Below are 20,440 nucleotides of genomic sequence, written 5' to 3'. Positions count from 1 at the left end.
CAAGGGATCTTCCTGACCGAGGGATTGAACCCAGGTCTCCTGGATTGCAGGCAGATCCTTTACTAACAGTCCATGGTGTCCAAAAAAGTAGGACAAGACTGAGCAACTAACACTTTCTCTTTCACTTGGTTACTATTCTAGTGTTCTCATCCTCTCTCAGGAGGCTCCTGGGAGGAAGAGTCTATGTAGTGTTCTCTCTGCTTTATTTTGCACTCATGTTCACGACTTCTAAAATTTGACCGTAGGCAATTTGGGTAAGGTCACCAAGAGTCTCGTTTCTTCAAGTCTAGTGGAAATTATCTGTGTTTAATTAACCTCCACTTGTTCTAGGATTTCTGAAAATTTGAGCTTGTTTTACACTTCTTCCTTCTCAGGATTCCAGGATATTTCACATTCCTGGTTTTCTTCCTTTATTTCAACCTCTCATTTTAAACCTTGTTGTTTGTTTCTGTCCCTCCCTCTGCTATTTGGGTAACAAAGGCATCAAACAAGTCAATCCTAAAAGAAGTCAACCCTGAATATTCTTTGGGAGGACTGATGCTGAAGTTCAAATACTTTGACCACCTGATGTAAAGAGCTGACTCATTGGAAAAGACACTGATGCTGGAAAAGATTGAATGCACGAGGGGAAACAGGCAACAGAAGATGAGATGGTTGGATGGCATAAGCAAATCCATGGAGGTGAATTTGAGCAAACTCCCTGGGAGGTAGTGAAGGAAAGGGGAGCCTGGCATGCTGTAATCCATGGGATCACAAAGAGTCACACATGACTTAGCGACTGAATGACAACAAACAACCAGACCAGGACCTTGGCTTTTTCTCTCCTCATTTCAGATGTGATTCCTTTGGGATGATATTCGTTTCCATAGTTGACTTGAACTACCCTCAACCAGTATTGCATAGTTTCAAATCAACATGTACAAAATTAGATGAATCCTTTCTCCCACACATGGACCTATTAAGAGGGACAGTGTTCAGAATAAGTCAAAAGAAAAGGTCTTTTGTGTACTCCATGCTTTAAAAAGTAACATAGCTAAACAATTTTGAAAACTTGGAACAGATTTACAAATGAAAGAGCTAAAAATGGCTGCTTTCAGAAATTTGAGTATACCTAAGCTGATATTGAGAGAAACCGTCATTGTCCTCCAGTGGAACAATCTTAAAACCACTGTTTCCATAACACTAGATGGGTGAATCTTTTAGGTTTGATTCAAGGTTGAAATTCTTGGACTCACAAAAATGGGGAGAAAATATTTTATGTAGTATGGAGCAGTGAGGGCTTCCCAGTGGCTTAGACAGTAAAGAATCTGCCTGCCAAGCAGGAGACCCCGGTTTGATCCCTGGGTAGGGAAGATCCTCTGCAGGAGGAAACAGCAACCCACTCCAGTGTTCTTGCTTGGGAAATCCCATGGAAAAGGGAGTCTGGTGGGCTACTGTCCATGGGGTTGCAAAGAGTTAGATGTGACTGAGTGACTAACATGTGTGTGCATGTGAACACACACACACACACATGTATGGAGCTGTTGAATTTTCAACCCAGGATCCTTGGAAAGATACCATTCTCAGGTACAACATACTAGATTCTTGTAGCTGGAATAGAAATAAAGAGGGAGGCACTTGGGTCTCTGGCTCTAGCTTGAAAAAAATGCTTCAAATATTATGATTATATGTTATCAATGAAAAACAAATATATTTATTTTGCAATTTCAAATAGCATTAAATGAATACTTCAGATTTTGTATTTAACAAATTGGGCATGGATTTCAAAGGTTTGAGAAATATCTATCTTTTCTAACATGTAGACACATTTTCAAAAAGGAATCTCATTGTTACACCAATTTTAACAATAAATAGGGAATTTTTGAAAATTGGTTTAACCTGAGATTATTTATTTAAAAAGATAAATATAAGTATTTTTAGTTATTCAATGAAGCAGCGTTAATTTGTATTAGAATTTGAGATTGGAAAACAATCTCATATAGAACTGACTTCCATAATATTATTTGTTAAAACAAAATTTCTTCTTAAAGGGATCTTGACAAGAGACTTTCAGGTTCACATGGAACCTGAAAAATCTGTTATAATCCCTGACCTAGAATATTCATGGAGTTCTCATGATGTCATTTTTCAGGAAGCTCTGTAGTTGTATCTAATCTTATGTTTTCATACATGGTGTCCACAGGCAATAGCATATTTTAATATTTACAGGATTGTTGTGATTTAAAGTGTTTTACTTTTAAGCAGCTCTAACGTGACCTTAATTTAGATAATTTTAAAAGCAACTACAGTAAAAGCATTCCAACAAGACATTTTGGTGAGCAGATAAAGAAGAAGGTTAAAGTAGAGAACACAAGTGCAGGAAAGTGTAAGCGTATATGGAAAATATTTATAAAGTATTTTTAATTGGGTTAAGAATTTATAGTGGGCAGCAGTGTAACTCATATCCTAATTGTTACAATATTATTTCCCAAGATGACTCAATCTGCATTTTTGTTCTTAAAGGTATTGTGCTTGAATTTAATTTTTTTGGCATTGAATCTGCTTTCTTGAAAGCTTCCTTAATCAGCAGGACTTCAAAATAGAATTAATTCTCAATTATCTGTACCAATAAAGAGAATAAGAATAGAAAACAAAAATCATACCAGCAAAAGTAAGTAGCATTATATAAAAAGGAGCTAGTAACTCAAAATGGATTACAGTAAATCATAAAACTTCAGGAAAGAAACATAGGTGTAAATCTTCATGACTTTGAATTAGGCAATGATTTTGTAAATATGATGGCAAAAGAACAAGAAACAAAAGTAAATATAGATTAACTGGACTTTAATAAAAATAAACAATTTATGCATCAGAAGACACTATCAAGAAGGTGAAAAGACAACTGGTAAAATGGGAAAAAAACCTTTGCAAATCATTCATCTGACAAGAAATCAAGTACTTGGAATATAAAAAGTGCTTGGCATATATAAAGAATTCTTATGATTCAATTACAAACAATCAACTGAAAAATGGGTCAAGTATTTGAATAAACATTTCTCTAAAGATGAAATACAAATAGCCAATAAGTACATGAAAATATACTTAGCATTGTTAGTTATTAGGGCAATGCAAATCAAAACCATAATGAGATACCACTTAACATTTGCTATGATAGCTGCATATTTTTTACAAAGGAAAATAGCAAGCATTGGTGAGGATGTGGAGAAATTGGAAATCTCATACATTGCTGGTGGGATTATAAAATGGTGGAACTACAGTGGAAAACAGTTTGACAATTTCTCCAAGAGTTAAGTGTAAATTTACCAGATGACCTAGTAATTTCACTCCCAGATCTATACCAAAGAGAACCAAAAACATATGTACATGTAAAAATTTGTACACAAATATTCACAGTGGTATTATTTAGGGTAGCCAAAATGTGGAGACAATCCAAACGTCCATCAGATGATGAGTGGATAAACAGAATGTGTTATAGCCATATGATGGAATATGATTCACCCATAAAAGGAATGAAGCTCTGATACATGCTCCAATATAGATGAATCTTGAAAACATTATGCTAATGAAAGAAGCCAGTCACGAAAGGCCACATATGGTATATTTCCATTTATAGGAACTGTCCAGAACTGGCAAATCCACAGAGAAACAAATTAGCTTAGAGACTGCCAAGGGATAGGGGGGTATGGGGGAGTGGAGTATGTGTGGGGTTTTTTGGGGGTGGTGATGAAAATATTCTGGAATAGGATAGTGGTGATGGTTGTAAAACATTATGAATATACTAAGAGTCACTGCATGCCTTACAAAGGTTAAACTGGTGAATTTAGGTTATGTGTTTTATATCAATAAAAATTTTTTAAAGTGATTAGAATGTTGTCTTCATTCATCCTTATCAAGGCAAGAAGAAACACACCTTTAAATGGTCATTACTTTGTAATTAGTACTCTGAAATTCCTAGTTAGGCCTCTGATAAAATGATTCATTTAAGACTTTGCCCTCCAGCATATGGGGTATAGGTTTGATCTCTGGTCAGAGAGCTAAGATCCCACATGCCTCACAGCCAAAAAGAAAAACAACAACAACAACAACAACAAAGAACATAAAGCAGAAATGATATTGTAAAAAAAAAAAAATTGAATGAAGACATTAAAAATGGTCCACATTAAAAAAAAAGTCTTTTTAAAAAGTCATTTTTGATAGATCATAGTGTACTCAAGTCATAAGAACTATTTTCTAGTCAAGAGTTCCATCAGGAAAATAGACATATTTTAGATATTAGAAGTAGAGAAGGCATTAATATAAAGAACTTTATGAGTTTAAAGAAATGAAACATTGAAAAGACTAGGGTGAGGATACAGGAAAGCCATAACTGTGTCTCTAGAATGCCACTGGTTTCTATTGAATCAGGACTTCCCTGGCGGCTCAGTCAGTAAAAGACTCTGCCACCAAATCAGGAGACCTAGGTTCCATTCCTGGGTTGAGAAGATCCCCTGGAGAAAGGAATGGCAACCCGCTCCAATATTCTTGCCTGGAGAATCCCATGGGCAGAATAGCCTGGTGGGCTACAGTCCATGGGGTTGCAAAGAATCAGGCATGACTAAGCAACTTTCACTTTCTATTGAATCACGGAATTACGTGGAACACCCAGGTCAGGAACTGTGGCAAATTTCAACCACTTCTCCCAGTTTTCTGGAGTCCTTGGACAGGCAATGTCTGGGGGCTGCTACAAGCCTCCTGGTTCCCATGGCCCAAGCTTCTGCCCAGAGCTGAGCATCTTTCTTTAGCAGAAAGTAAACTGCAACTAGAATCTTGGTGGCAAGAGAATCTAAGAGATATAGTTTATAACTTGCAGGTCTTGTAAATAGGGAGAAGAAAGAAGTAGGGTTATACTGTAATCTCAAAAAAAAAAAAAAGTCTAGTACATTTTCCTAGAGTTAACTGTAGTTAAAATATTTAAATCCTCACAAATGTGATTACTGAATTGTCAGATATTAACCTCAATCAATATGGATGCTAATTTCTCACAAGAGCTATGAAATGAATATAACCATTTAAGTCCATTTGGGAGCAAGTTTTCCTTTCACCAGGTCTTATTCTTCTAAAAGAAATACCATTTTCCCAATAGCAGTGGACCAACAAGTTATCAAGAAGGTAGATGTTTCTAGAAGACAAAAACTGAAATGAAAGCTAGATTTCTTTAGTTCATTTCAAGCTTACTATGCAAGGTCTTTATTTTGTTTTGTTGTTTTGATGATGATTGTTCTCAGTCTAAATTTCTGGAACAGCCTGACTAATCTGAATTATGTAGGAACCTGATATCTGAAAGAAAAACAAATATATATGGAAGAGATAGGGTTTGAGTCAATATTCAAATATAAAAATTTTTAGATGAATTCCCTAAAATGAGTTTTGGTTTGGAAAGATTCACTTCCAGAATAGTTTAAGAGTTACTATTTTTATGATTTTCTTGAGGTATATGTTAAATGAAATCAATTTACAATGTATTAAATTAAAAACTAAAAAATCAATCTCTTCACAACAGATATTGGAAAGCAGAATTATACTATTAATAGATTTTAGGCAAAATTGGGACTGATTCTTTTAAGTTACAAACTGTAAAGATAATTTTTCTGCATAGGTTCTCTTGACAATATAACCTAGTTATAGTTGCAGTATTTCCCTTATGTTTGGAATAGAATGTTTCCAAATTATTTTGGACAAACTTTTAAAGGATGAGTTGGTTCCAGTTTACTTAGGCCATAAATAATAGAATCAAGAAAACTTATCTGCTTTGAACCATGGATCCTTAAATCAGCATGAGTGCTAGCTAATATTTAAAATTTTATTTTAGTCTCTTTGAAGAACCTAGGATAATATTTTGGCTTTTTTCCTCTACAGAATGACCTCACTGTTGGCTCATGAAGTAGGTGAAATAATGTTAATAATTCATTGAAGCTATTTTAATATAAATTTATTTGAACTGGAAAACATTTCAGGTAGATGAATTTCTTGTTACTAAACATGTAAAAGAAGTTTTGTAACATAGAGTAATGTTACTGATGTAGTATTTGTTTTTATCTTATACTCTAAGACTTGCTACCACAGAGTAAATTTTAAAAAAAAAGATCAAAAGAAAAGAACAATTAAAAAAAAATCATGTGAAAATTACCTCAAAATGGATCATTAACTAATCAGAACATTTCACAAATAATTATCCACCTTGAAAATAAAAGCATTTTAATGTCTATGCCAAAGTTGAAAATTTAGCTAATTATTTATATAATTAAAGAGTGTCTAAAGAGTGTCATAGGAGTTTCTACACGGCAAGGATCTGAAACATTTGTTGACTGTATTCCAATACTAGTCTAGGATGTTCAATAAGAAATGTGTTAACCAATTGTAAAGTATAAATATTGTTAATGGGTGCAGTGTCAATGAAAATATACCACTCAAGATCATAACGATGTTTCTTGTAAAAATTTAAATTTCTGGAAAATTAATATATGTCTTCCTTCCAACAAATGGTAATGTTGCCTACTTTTACTTTACATTTAATATAACATTTCTTTCTAAAGCATAGACTCTGTCTTAATAAGGATTATGGATTATTACATCTTTGGATAATATGTACTATTTTCTCTTCCATGGCATTTATTATTTCTTTATGTAGTCTTTATTATGGGGAGAAACAGATTAGTGCACAGGCAAAGACACATATAACAAGTGTGAAAAAGAAGGAGAACTTCTGTATCCTCTTTCAGCATGCTGCTGCTGCTGCTGCTGCTAAGTCGCTTCAGTCATGTCCGACTCTGTGCGACCCCATAGACAGCAGCCCACCAGGCTTAGCATGAATGAATCACTAAGATTTATCATTAGTACCCATTCTTTTCAAAGATCTCGCTCAGAAGCTCAGAAGCTCCTTGAGGATTGTGTGAGACTCTGCCCTGCTGGTAAGGAATTTCTTCCAGGAATATTCTTATCTTTTGTCAACCCCTACTGTTAAAAGGAAACAATTTTTAAATTGAAAGGCTTGAGAATTTAGTCAAACTCATTCCTGACAATTTAGAAACTGTCATTAAATTTGACTACCTAGCTAGCACACAAACAAAAAATAATATGACAAGACAGGAATAGACAATGGAATTATTAAATATCAATCTGTCTTTTGGAAGATGGCTTGGAACTAATGTTTTGTCAGGTTTTAGCGCTGAATGAAACGAACCTTTTTCTGCTTGAAATTGTCACTACTGCCCCTGCGTACCTCATGGGACTTTGATGAGACTCAGTCATGAACCAGACTCAAAATTGAGAAAAACAGCATGACTCTTTATTTAGAAATAGATGTAGAGAGAGTGGGGGTCACAGAAATATTAGGGAGATATTTTAAAGAAAGAATTCAACAGTGTCGGGAGCTGCTGAGATGCCAGAGAAAGAAAGAGCAAGGTGAACATCCCCTTTTGGTTTGGTGACATGAAGACTGCTGATGACAAGGGAAAGAGTGGTTTTCATTGCAACTGAGGATTAATGGAAACCAGATTATTGAATGAAAGAGTAAGGAAGCAATGAAGAGGTGGAGAAAGCAAAAATCAAAAATGGTTTGTGAATGCTTGACGAATGAGAGGAAGACAGATAGGAACATAATTACAGCCCTTAATTCCTTTGACTTTTCTTCATTGAGAGCTGGGGTCTACACCCCACCCCTATAACTGTTCATTCTAAGAATGCTTGACAACAAATATGCTGTGCCAGTTTCCAGAACTGAGCACAATTCTGTGAGAAAACCAAACTCATCCTGTCAGGCGGTAGAGTGAGAGGTGATATCTGTACTCAGGGCTGCCCAAGTGGCAGATCTGTGAACAAGATAAATGATTACAGTTCAAGCCATTAAGTTTGGGGATGGTTTGTTATGCAGTGATACATAGCAGGTATTTGTGTTGGAAGTGAAATGCTGCAGTGACAAAGACCCCTCCTCCCCCAAAACCATTGAGTTTAGAATTGGATGTTTATCAGAAGCTGGGAGGACATTGAGAAGGCTGTTCAGAGAAGCCAAGAAAACTCAAGAAGATCAAAAAGTAGTGGTTTCTTAAAGGTTAGTTGTAATATGGAATCTGTAACTATACTGATAACTTTTGTACTCCATACCATTAAAATTTACTGATTTGGGAACTTTCCTGGTGGCCTATTGGTTAGAATCCACCTTCCAGTGCAGGGGACGCAGGTTCAATCCTTGGTTGGGGAACTAAGACCTCATATGCTGTAGGGCAACCAAGCTCACGCAGTGCAATTACTGAGCCTGCACGTATCACAACTAGTGAGGCTACGTGCCAAATCTACGGAGTTGCTGCACTCTGAAGCCTGTACACCACAACTGGAGAGGAACACATGAACCACAAGAAAGAGGCCAAGTGCTGCAACGAAGACCCTATGTAGCCAAGTACATAAATAAATGTTTTTAAAAATAAAATTTACTTATTTATCTTTAAAAAAAGAAAAGTCAAGGAGAATGCTAAAGCAAACCTAAAGGAATAAGGAGAATGTTAGTGGAAGTCTTAAGGGTGTCACAATACTGCTGGTAATGTTTTAAAATAAATAAAATATTGAAAACTAGAAGAAAAAGGACCCTTTTATAGTGGCAGAAATTTGCTAACTGTCGCTTGCAGAAATGTGCAAATAGGAACACACTCACTGTATTCAATTACACACTAGCTCAGGAGATTTTCCAGTGTTGAAAGTCCAGCCTGGCTTCCTCATATTATTTTTTATAAAATTAAACAGGAGAAAGATGAGCTAAAAAGGGAACTGCTAGATTTGGGAGAAAATCTGGAGGAAATATAAATGATTCAGGATATGCTAGTCTCAGAAATAAAAGTATCTTATTCTCAGGGTCATTAGTTGACAAAATATTCTCAAGTTAAAATATGGCTTACACATAAAGGTCAGATCCTTGAAGAGCCTCTAAACCCCTTCCTTAAGACATTATGAAGATTTAGGAAAACGCCTTACAGAAACCTTCCAACAGACAAAAGATTTTCTAAAAATGTTAAAGGCATGCTTCACGGACCCTCCCTATTGAACAATAGGGCCTTTAAGAATATTTAAGATATGGCTCATCAGTAGTGCATGATAGAGCAGGGTTTATCTCAAATACACTTTGGGTTGATTTTTTTTTTTTCCTGGTGGAGTGAACTGCAGTAACATTTATAGAAAATCTGGAATGCAAAGTCAAGTGGGCCTTAGGAAGCATCGCTATGAATAAAGCTAGTGGAGGTGATGGGATTCCAGTTGATTTATTTTAGATCCTAAAAGATATTGTGAAAGTGCTGCACTCAATATGCCAGCAAATTTGGAAAACTCAGCAGTGGCCACAGGACTGGAAAAAGTCAGTTTTCATTCCAATCCCAAAGAAAGGCAATGCCAAAGAATATTTAAACTACTGCACAATTGCACTCATCTCACACGCTAGTAAAGTAATGCTCAAAATTCTCCAAGCCCTGCTTCGTCAGTACATGAACCATGAACTTCCAGATGTTCAAGCTGGTTTTAGAAAAGGCAGAGGAACCAGAGATCAAATTGCCAACATCCGCTGGATCATGGAAAAAGCAAGAGAGTTCCAGAAAAAAACATCTATTTCTGCTTTATTGACTATGCCAAGCCTTTGACTGTGTGGATCACATTAAACTGTAGAAAATTCTGAAAGAGATGGGGATACCAGATCACCTGACCTGCTTCCTGAGAAATCTGTATGCAGGTCAGGAAGCAACAGTTAGAACTGGACATGGAACAACAGACTGGTTCCAAATTGAAAAAGGAGTACATCAAGTCTGTATATTGTCACCCTGATTATTTAACTTATATGCAGAGTACATCATGTGAAATTCCAGGCTGGGTGAAGCACAAGCTGGAATCAAGATTGCCGGGAGAAATATCAATAACCTCAGATATACAGATGACACCACCCTTATGGCAGAAAACAAGGAAGAACTAAAGAGCCTCTTGATGAAAGTAAAAGAGGAGAGTGAAAATGTTGGCTTAAAACTCAACATTCTGAAAACAAAGATCATGGCATCTGGTCCCATCTCTTCATGGCAAATAAATGGGGAAACAATGGAAACAGTGACAGCCTTTATTTTGGGGGGCTCCAAAATCACTACAAGATGGTGATTGCAGCCATGAAATTAATGCAGCCATGAAATTAAAAGACACTTGCTCCTTGAAAAAAAAGTTATGACCAACCTAGACAGCATATTAAAAAGCAGAGACATTACTTTGCCAACAAAGTCTATCCAGTCAAAGGACTATTGTTTTTCCAGTAGTCATGTATGGTTGTGAGAGTTGGACTATAAAGAAAGCTGAGCACCAAAGAATTGATGCTTTTGAAATGTGGTGTTGGAGAAGACTCTTGAGAGTCCCTTGGACTGGAGGGAGATCAAACCAGTCCATCCTAAATGAAATAGCCCTGAATATTCATTGAAAGGACTGATGCTGAAGCTGAAACTCCAACACTTTGGCCACTTGGTGCAAAGAACTGACTCATTGGAAAAGACCCTGATGCTGGGAAAGATTGAAGGTGGAAGGAGAAGGGGATGACAGGATGAGATAGTTAGATGGCATCACCAACTCAATGCACTTGAGCTTAAATAAACTCCGGAAGTTAGCAATGGATTGGGAGGCCTGGTATGCTGCAGTCCATGGGATCACCAAAAGTCAGACACAAGTGAGTGACTGAACTGAACACACGTTTAAGGATAATGGTTCTGGAAGAAGTGCTATTATTAAAAGTGATAGAGGTAGTACAAAATAAAAAGAAGAATGGAGAACCTCAACCTATGCCTTCTTATGGGCAAGAAGCAGCTGAGGAAGCAATTCAGTTGCAACCTCTATGAAAAGAGAAGAATGATTAAGTGATCGGGAAGTGATCAGGACCAAGAGCTAGGAGGATAGAGCTAGGTGCAACAAAGAATCATTCCCAGGACTGGGAGAAGGACTGACTCTAATCTGGGACCTGGCTTACTTCACTCTGTGTAACACTTTCATTGTATATTAACCCATACATGTGGAATCTAAAAAGTGGTATGAAGGGGTTAGTCGCTCAGTTGTATCTGACTCTTTGCAATCCCCTGGACTGTAGCCCACCAGACTCCTCTTTCAATGGGATTCTCCAGGCATCACCGACTCAATGGACATGAGTTTGGGTAAACTCTAAAAGTTGATGATGGACAGGGAAGCCTGGCATACTGCGGTCCATGGGGTCATAAAGATTCGGGTATAACTGAGCAACTGATCTGATTAATTTATTTAGCATATATGTGCTATATCTTTGTTTAATTATTCTCATTGTTTTGTGTGCATCTCCTAAAGAGATTACAGTGGAGTTTTTCTATAAATTAATATTATCTGGATTGTATAGATCAATTTATTTCTGTATGATTATTATAGTTATGAATATGTTTTATACAATTTTACTCAAAAATAGTTCATATTTTTATGAACTATTAATAGTTTTATAAACTATTAAGAAATAGTTCACTTCAATATTTCATAACCAGTTGTTACCTGTTATCATTTTTCAGTCACTCAGTTATGTCCAACTGTTTGTGACCCCATGGACTGCACCACACTAGGCTTCCCTGTCCAGACTCCTCCAGGAGTCTGCTCAAATTCACGTCCATTGAGTTGGTCACGCCTCCAACTATATCGTCCTCCTTTGTTAATCTGGTATGCTGCTGCTGCTGCTAAGTCGTTTCAGTGGTGTCTGACTCTGTGCGACCCCAAAGACTCCAGCCCACCAGGCTCCCCCATCCCTGGGATTCTCCAGGCAAGAACGCTGAAGTGGGTTGCCATTTCCTTCCAATGCGTGAAAGTGAAGTTGCTCAGTCGTGTCCGACCGTCAGTGACCCCATGGACTGCAGCCTTCCAGGCTCCTCAGTCCATGGATTTTCCAGGCAAGAGTACTGGAGTGGGGTGCCATTGCCTTCTCCTAACCTGGTATAGTTATGTCAAAATTTATTCGTTCTACTATTTATGGACTTTGGGGTTGTTTCCTGTTTCTACAATTTCAAGCCAGTATATGGTTCTTATACATGTTTTCTTGATACATGCTTTTGGGAGTACAGACACTAGGTGACAGAATAGGTGCATGTTTAATTTCACAAAATAAGCCTCATATTTCTGTGAAATGGCACCAAATTATGTTTCTATTAAATAGCATGTGAGAGTCAATGTTTCTCCTCCTCCTCACCAATGTCAGACTTTTTTTAACTTTTGATGTTGCAAAAGGGTTTGATAAAATTTTAAGAAACACTATTGTGGTTTTTAATGTAGAATTCTCGGTTACTAAGGAGACAGAGCAACTTCTGGACCATTCTGGTCTCCCCTCAAGGAAAATGTCTTTTAACAGTCTTTTAATATCTTTTATTCATTTCTTTTCCTATCTGGATGTTGTCTTTTTATTGATTCATGGGAATTCTTTATATTATATATAAATATATAAATTATATATATATTATATATATAGCCAATTTGTTCTTAGTTATATAGGTTTCTCTATCTTCTAGTTTTTCTTTTTATTTGATTTTCAAATTTTTTCAAAAAGTATTTTTAATTGGAGGATAATTGCTTTATAATACTGTGTTGGTTTCTGCTATACATCAACGTGAATCAGCCATAGGTATGCATATGTGTCCCCTCTCTCTTGAATCTCCCTCCCACCTGCCACACCGTCCCACTCCCCAGGCTGTCGCAGAGCACTGGATTTGAGGCGCCTGCATCACAGAGCAAATTCCCACTAGCGGCCCACTGTGCATATGATGATGTGTGTGCATATATTCCCATGACACTCTTTCATGTCGTACTACCCTCTCCTTCCCACTCTGTCCACAGGCCTGTTCTCAGTATTTGCTCTTGAAACAGATTCATTAGTATATCTTTTTAGATTCTACATATATGTGTTAATATACAATACATGCTTTTCTATTTCTGACTTATTCCTCTCTATATAATAGGCTCTAGGTACATCCGTTCATCAGAACTGACTCAAATGCCTTCCTTTCACAGCTGAGTAATACTCCATTCTATATGTGTACCACAGTTTCTTAATCCATTCATTGATCAGTGGACATCTAGGTTGCTTCAATGTCCCAGATATTGTAAATAGTGTTGAAGTGAACATTGGAGTTCCTGTGCCTTTTTAAATTATGGTTTCCTCAGGGTATATGCCCAGTACAGGGACTGTTGTTGGGTCATGGAATTTTGGGCCATGCTACACAGCATGCAGAATTTCAGTTCCCCAAGCAGGGATCAAACCCTCACCCTCTGTATTGGAAGCACAGACACTAAAACACTGGACTACTAGGGAATTCCCTTCCAAGTTTATTCTCATATTTTTATTCTCATATAGTGTCTTATAATGATCTAAAGTACTCACATTAATTTATTTTAGTGTTTCTTTTAGTATCTTTTGCATTTTGTTTAAGAAATCTTGTATCACTATAAAAATACAAAGAACATCTTCTCTATCTATTTTAAGAATTTATATAAATTGGTTTATATAATGGCCTTCATGCTCTCAGAATTTATTTTTGTATAGTGTAATATAAGAATGAAAATTCATGTTTCCAATGGGCATAATTAATGTTCTATTACCATTTATTTAGTATTCCAAATATTCCACATGGATACGCAATTCATCCTTTCATTGAAAAATCTTTATGTTAACTTTATTACAAATTAAATTTCCACAGGTACATAAATGTCATCCTGGATTTTTATTTTGCTTCATTGCTTAGTTGACTAACTGTGTACTAATATCAAACTATCTTAAAGAAAGCCTCATCCCCAACTCTACCTTGTTCAGAAATGCCTTGGTTATTATTGGCCCATTGTCCTTCAATGTATGTTTTGAAAATGTCTTATACAGCATATGTAAAATAATCTTGTTGAAATTTTTTGAAAGCTTAATTAATATATAGAAACTTTTGGTAGAATTTATATATTTCTACATATAGGAATGCCATATCTCGATCTATTTAGATAGTCTCTCATCTTTTAATAATATATTATAAAATTCTCTACAAAAAGCTTACCCTTTTTTGTGTACTAGTTTTAAAGTATTGCATGTATTTATTGACAATGTAAATGCTACCATTCTTATTTATGAAATTTCAACTTAAGAATAACATAAATACATAAAATTCACAATCATGTACATAAAACAATGAATTATGGAATTGAGAACACATACATTTAACTAACAAACTGATATAAAAATTGAACATTATCAGAAGTACAGAAAATTCATTCAAGATGCATCTCAAAACTTTCTCATTGTAGAAGTACCACAACCCTCTCTAATTCATACATTTATTTACTTGTTTTTTTTTTAACTTTAATTCAATAAAGTCACATAATGTGTGTCTAGTTTCTTTAGCTCCTCGTTATATTCGTGAGATCCATCACATCTAAGTGTAGCATTAGCTTCTTTGTCTTCTTTGCCATTTGGTGTTACAGTGTAGTAAGGTTCCACCACTTAATTTTCTATTCTAACACTGATGTGTAGTTTTTGGCTATTAGTAACTCAGTATGGTTATGAACTTTTTGGTATACATACTAGTAAACCTATGTTTGCATTTCTAATTTGTATATACTTGTTAGATCTATAATTTTAATCTACCCCATGACTCTTTACTGGATGCTAGCAGAAAACAAATAACTGAATCAGAGGCAAACAGTTTATTTCTCATGACACAGTGAGCAACATGCATATTACTATGTCTGTGTCACTTTCCTTTCCTCCCCAGCAACTCTAGAACCCAAATCTCACGGGAATGAGGCAGAAGCCCAAGCTGGATGCCTGTACACATGAGTGCATGTTAAGTAGCAGTGGTAATACCAAGCATCTTTTTCTTCTAGATAAAGTAGCAAGCTTTCAAAACTTTATCATTAAATACAATGTCTGCTCTATAGTATTACCATTTCTAAAATTATTATTGTTAGAAAGCGAAAGGGAAGGTGCTCAGTCATATCCAACTCTTTAGGACCCCATGGACTGTAGCCTATCAGGCTCCTCTGTCTATGGGAATTTCCTGGCAAGAGTCCTGGAGTGGGGTGCCATTTCCTTCTCCAGGGGATCTTGTTGACCCAGAGAGTGAACCCAGGTTTCCTGCATTGCAGGCAGACACTTTACTGTCTGAGCCACAAGGGAAGCCACCATTATTATTATTGTTGTTATTGAAACATACTTTAAATGTAATACAGGTGTTTTCACAAATGTACACAGACCTCAGTAAGTCCCTGTGGTAGACACAATTCCAAGGTCACCCCTATGTTTTCCATTCTCTAGGACACACACCTTCTGAGACAGAGTGGGTCCTATGAATATATTAGGATATCACTCCCTTGATTATGTCATATTTCTATAGCCAAAGAGATTTCACAGGTTTAATTAATGTCCCTTACCAGCTTGCTCCCATCATAAGGGAGATTATCCTGAGACAAATTTACCTGGTCAGATAACCATAAAGAAAGAAGCAGCAGCAGTAGGCACTCCTGTTCTGGTCCATAAAAAGATAATCAGTCATATTGTGAACTGCCTTTTGAGGGAGTCATGAAGCTAGAACCTGAGGCTGACCCTTAGGTATTAATGATGATTCCTGGCTGAAAGTCAGTGAGACACAGGAACCTTAGTTCTATGGGTACAGAGAACTGAACTCTGAACATCCCAGGAACTTAGGAAAGGGCTTGAGACTTCAGATGAGATGTCAGCTCCAGCTAACATCTTGACTGCAGCCTCCTGTGACCCAGAGTAGAGCTCCCATGATGCCAAGCCCACACATCTGACTTACAGAAACTGAGATAATACATGGATGTTGTTTAAGCCACAAACTTTGTGGTAACTTGGTATGCAGCACTAGACAACTACTACATCCCCTTCTGCTGTTTTTCCAGATAATTTTCATATCCTAGAGGGTGTTCTGATTTCAATCACTATATCTTAGTCTTATCTTTTCTAGAATTTCATGAAATTGCTACATACAGATATATATATAATATATATATAATATTATGTGTCTTTTTGCTTCATATTTTAGTGTATATCAGTAGTTTGTTCTTTTTACTGCTAAATATTTTATTATGTGAATACACTGCAGTTTGATGATTCATTCACTTAATTTTGATGTTTGGGTTGTTTTCAGCTTGGGGATAATATGAATAAAGCTACTATTTTGAACATTCTTGCCCATAAATCTGGATATATGCTTCACTTCTCTGAACTAATTGCCTACTGTAAAATTGTTGAGTCATACGGCAGGTGGATGTGTATATGATATCACCAAATTGTTTTCCAAAGGATTATATTATTTTTCACTCCCGCCAGCAAAGTACAATCATGCCAATTCCTCTACATCTTGCCAACACTTATTATTGCCAGTCTTTTTAATAGACTCTGGAGTAAGACTACCAGAATTTGACCCCTGGTGTCAAACACTTAGTGTACGACTTTGAACAGGTTATTTTCTGTACCTCAGTCTTCTTTCTTTTCTTATTTTTAATTAGAGGATAATTGCTTTACAATGTTGCATTAGTTTCTGCCATAGATGAACTGGAATCAGCCATAGGTATACATATGTGCTCTCCCTCTTGAGTCTCCCTCCCACCCCCTACCCCATCCCATCCCTCTAGATTGTCAAAGCACTGGGTTTGAGCTTCCTGCGTCCTACAGTAAGCTCCCACTGGCTAACTCTTTTACTTAAGGTGATGTATATGTTTCCATACTATTCTCTAGGTTCCTCTCACCCTTTCCTTCCTCCACTGTGTCCACAAGTCTGTTCTCTAAGTCTGTGTCTCCATCACTGCCCTGCAGATAAGTTCATCAGTAAAATGTTTCTAGATTCCATATACATGCATTAATAAACAGCTTTTGTTTTTCTCTTTCTGACATGCTTCACTCGTATAATCGGCTCTAGGTTCATCCACCTCACATTAGAACTGATTCAAATGTGTTCCTTTTAATGGCTCAGTAATATTCCGTCGTGTATATGCACCAAAACTTCTTTATCCATTCATCTGTTGTGGACATCTAGGTTGCTTCCATATCCTAGCTGTTGTAAATAGTACTGCAATGAACATAGGGGTACATATGTCTTTTTCAATTATGGTTTACTTAGGGTATATGCCCAGTAGTGGGATTATTGGGTCATATGATATTAGCTATCAAGCTCTAGGTTTCATTCCTAGTTTTTATAACAAATCTCCATACTGTCCTCCACAGTGGCTGTATCAATTTACATTCCCACCAATAAGGCAAGAGAATTCCCTTTTCTCCACACCCTCTCCAGTATTTATTGTTTGTAGATTTTTTTGATGATGGCCTTTCTGACTGGTATGAGTAATACCTCATTGTAGTTTTGATTTACATTTATCTAATAATGAGTATGTTGATCATCTTTTCTTGTGTTTATTAGTCATCTGTATGTCTTCTTTGAAGAAATTTCTGTTTAGGTCTTCTGTCCATTATTTGATTGGATGTTTGATTGGTTGTTTTTTCTGATATTGACCTGCATGAACTGCTTGTATATTTTGGAGATTAATCCTTTGTCAGTTGTTCCATTTGCTGTCATTTTCTCCCATTCTGAGGGAGAATGTCTTTTCAACCTTGTTTATAGTTTCCTTTGCTGTGGAAGAGCTTTTAAGTATAACCAGGTCCCACTTGTTTATTTTTGGTTTTATTTCCCTTACTCTAGGATGTGGGTCATAGAGGACTGTGATTTTTGTCCAAGAGGGTTCTGCCTGTTTTCCTCTAAGAGTTTAATAGTTTATGGTCTGACATTTAAATATTAATCCCTTTTGAGTTTGTCTTTGTGTATGATGTTAGGAAGCATTCTAATTTCATTCTTTTACACAGAGCTGTCCAGTTTTCCCAAACTGGGAATGTTAGTATCTGATCCATAGTCCAGGAGCACCTGATCCCCTTGGGTTTTGCCGGTGGCTCAGTGGTAAAGAATCTGCCTGGGAGTCCCAGGTTTAATCCCTGGATCAGGAAGATCCCTTGGAGAAGGGAATGGCAAATCATTCCATATTCTTGCCTGGAGAATTCCATGGACAGATGAGCTTAGCAGGCTACAGTCGCAAAGAGTTAGACATGACTGAATGACTAACACACACACACACACACACACACATACACTCACACTCACACTCACTCACACAGTAATAAAGAATCCACCGTAATGCAGAAGACACAGGAGACACAGGTTCAGTCTCTGGGTCAGGAAGATCCCCTGGAGGAGGGCATGCAACCCACACCAGTATTCTTGCATGGAGAATCCCATGGACAGAGGAGCCTGCTGCAGGCTACAGCCTATAGGGTTGCAAAGAGTTCAACAGTAGCGAAGCAAATGAGCATGCACTGATCCACAAAGTTGTTTTAATGACTAAAAGAGTTTATATATGCAACATCCTGAGAATTGTGCTTGACATCTAATATCATATAAATTAAAATTATTGTTTATAATTTTGCACTTGTATTCATAATGAAGATTGTTCTATAATTTTCCTTTCTTGTACTCACCTTCTAAGAGCTTTGCTGACAATAAATTAGTAGTAACATTATGTTCTTACTTTTTCTATTCTCTAGCAAATTTTATAAAATATTAGAGCTATCTAAATTTTATTAGTGTTTCATTTTGAGAAAATTTTAACTCCTGATTCTATTTAATTGTCATGAGAAAATTCTAATTTTCCATTTCTCTTGGTATAAGATTGATAAATTATATTTTTCCATAAATCTATTTTTGTATCTAATTACTCATATTCATTGGTTAATTTTTTCTATGGTCTTTTAAATTTTTGTTGCATCTATAAGTATGAACTCAATTGTTTCCTAATACCTCTTGCTTTTCTTTTTTTAATTTTTTGGTCTTGCCATCATTTTGTCTGTTCTTTCAAACTCAGCTGTTAACTGTGTTGATCTGCCCCACTGTATCTTTATTTTCCTTGTCATTCATTTATGCTTTTATCATTTGTTTTTTCCTATTCTTAGCAGGAATAGGAGATTCTTTTCTTTCTTAGCTTCTTAAATTTGATGTTTGATTCTTTAATTCTCAGCCTTTCTTTTAAATGTGTCAGCATTTAAAACTAAATTAACATTCCCTCTATGCACACTTGGAGAAGGAAACAATCCACTTCAGGATTCTTGCCTGGAGAATTCCACGGCTGGAGGAAGGATGGGGTTGCAAAGAGCTGGACACAACTGAGTGACTAACACACTGTGCACACTGGGTCACCCTTGTAGCTCAGCAGGCAAAGAATCCACCTGCAACACGGGAGACCCTGGTTTGACTCCTGGGTCAGGAAGATCTGATGGGGAAGGGATAGGCTGCCCACTCCAGTATTTTGGACTTTCCCTAATGGCTCAACCAGTAAAGAATCTGCCTGCAATGCAGGAGACCTGGGCTCAATCCCTGGGTTGGGAAGACTCCCTGGAGAAGGGAATGGCTATCACCCCAGTATTCTGGCCTGGAGATTTCCATGTACTGTATAGTTCATGGGGTCGTGAAGAGTCAGGCATGACTGATTGACTTTTACTTCACTGTGCACACTATTAGCTGCACACCAAAAGGTTTGGTATGAATTGTTTTCATTAAAACTTAATGCTAAATATTGACAAATTTCCATTATTGTTTATTTTTTAATATGTGGTACACATACGTATGTTTTTCTAAATTCCAATATGACATCTTTTCCCATCATCTTTTTTGTTATTGAATTTTATCAAATGATTTTCTGCATTTTTGAGAATATATGATAAAAAGAAAATAGTATTATGTATCTCTATTTTGACAGTAAGGTGAATTTTATAGTTGTTTGTCGCATGGTGGAACATTTATTGAAACAGATTTTTTTACCTAGGTTATGGTTAAGTTTCCTAAGTATGTTTCTTATATATGTTTGAAAAAGTATTTATTTTTATTTTTATTTGTGGAATATAGTATTTTGTATTTTATATATGTAGTGATTAATTTTGCTAATCAAACTTTTCAAAATCATGATCTTACTGATTTTTTCCTATCTGCCTGATCTATTAATTATTGAACATTAATTATTTTATTCACTTGTGAACGTGTGAGTGTTAGTCTCTCAGCCATTTCCTACTCTTTGTGACCCCATGGATTGCAGACTCTGTCCATGGAATTCTTACCTGTGGTCAATTATAATTTGAATTCAGTAATAAACAATTATTATGGAAATTGTGACTTTGTAAAATTGAAATTCTTATTTGTAATTTTCTTAACCTGTTTTGAGACTATATCACTAGTCTCATACAATCGTATCTTTCTGGTATTGAACTTATCAGTATATGGTGATCTTTTTCGTCATTTGTAATCTTTTTATGGGCCTCCCTGGTGGCTCAGATGGTAAAGCGTCTGCCTGCAATGTGGGAGACCCG

This window comes from Oryx dammah, unplaced genomic scaffold, assembly GCF_014754425.2.
Source record: "Oryx dammah isolate SB20612 unplaced genomic scaffold, SCBI_Odam_1.1 HiC_scaffold_12, whole genome shotgun sequence".
Taxonomy (NCBI): domain Eukaryota; kingdom Metazoa; phylum Chordata; class Mammalia; order Artiodactyla; family Bovidae; genus Oryx; species Oryx dammah.
This window is presented reverse-complemented; position numbering follows the sequence as displayed.